This window comes from Corylus avellana, chromosome 7, assembly GCF_965113065.1.
Source record: "Corylus avellana chromosome 7, dhCorAvel1.hap1.2, whole genome shotgun sequence".
Classification (NCBI taxonomy): domain Eukaryota; kingdom Viridiplantae; phylum Streptophyta; class Magnoliopsida; order Fagales; family Betulaceae; genus Corylus; species Corylus avellana.
The window spans coordinates 16,695,485-16,696,774 of NC_142496.1; the positions used below are offsets into that span (position 1 = coordinate 16,695,485).

At 39.0% G+C, this 1,290-nt stretch overlaps 1 pseudogene; it reads right to left on the bottom strand.

Moving 5' to 3' along the window:
• Positions 1–233: 233 nt before the first annotated feature.
• On the bottom strand, positions 234–734 carry LOC132185198 (toll/interleukin-1 receptor-like protein pseudogene; annotated as a pseudogene).
• Between the last annotated feature and the right edge of the window lie 556 nt (positions 735–1,290).

Here is a 1,290-nt window from a genome sequence, read left to right on the forward strand (position 1 = left end):
CAATTATCCATAGCAAGTTTTATGGTAATCTCCACGAGGACAATAGATTTCATTACCATCACTGTAAACTCCAATAGTAATTGCAACTTGATCGTGAGGATGTTCTTCATCTTGTCCATCCTGTATATCCTCATTCAAAATGAGTAATTTGGATGCATGAAAACATGTGTATATGGGATGTACCATAATTAGAAGAAAAAAAAAACAATATAGAAGGAAGACAGCAAAGGTGGTTAGAAATACCTGTTTCCCAAATACATCTCGGATAAATTGGCCACTTCTTTTAGGGCTCTCTTCCACCCCTCCACCTTCATTTCATCATCGTTGAACCTTTTTGCAAGTTCAGTGAATGCTTCTCCAACCCTATTGGGTTCACGCCGTACTTCTGAAGGATTTATGTCATAGAACAGTGGTAGAACTAGTATCTCCCTTATCTTTCTGCACTCGAGGATCTTCATCAGGTCGTCCAAGCACCATCGGGATGATGCGTAATTTTTAGAGAGTACAATGATCGAAATCTTTGACTCTTCAATGGCTTTGACAAGTGCCGGCGAAATTTCCTCTCCGCTTCGAAGTTTATCATCCATGAAGGTGTTGATTCCTTTTCGACGTAAATCTGTGTATAGATGAGCTGTGAAAGTTTTACGAGTATCTTTGCCTCTAAAACTCAAGAATTCATCCCATTGAATTATTGAAGAAGAGAATGACGAAGAAGCTGTGTGGAAGGCCATGGATGAAGTTGCAAGAGTACTAGTTAGTAGAAAAAATTGAAAGAGAAATGCAGAACCGCTAGCTATATCTCCCTAATTATGCAAGTTTGTTAAGATAATAATACAAGTTGTCACATGCTTGTGACGCGTCATATTAAAGAAAAATGAGAAACTTATCGGCAACGGCAACAAGCTTATAAAGGTGGACTTTGACCAGCTTTATGGCAGTTTTCTGCTGCAAATGGCAAACCCACTACATTAAAGAGAAACAACTTGAACTTGTGCACACAACCACGTACAGGCTAATTGTTGGGTTGTTGACTATTTTTGGAGGGGCCATTAGCCAAACATATAAGACTTAATTTTTTTTTTCCTACTTTAGTTGGGGCCATCGCTCTTATTGGTCTCCACATGGCTCTGTCACTTTAGAGGCGAAGATACTAGTAAAACATTCACTACTCATCTATACACAGATTTTCGTCGAAAAGGAATCAACACCTTCATGGATGAAAAACTTCGAAGCGGAGAGGAAATTTCACCGGCACTTGTCAAAGCCATTGAAGAGTTAAAGATTTCGATC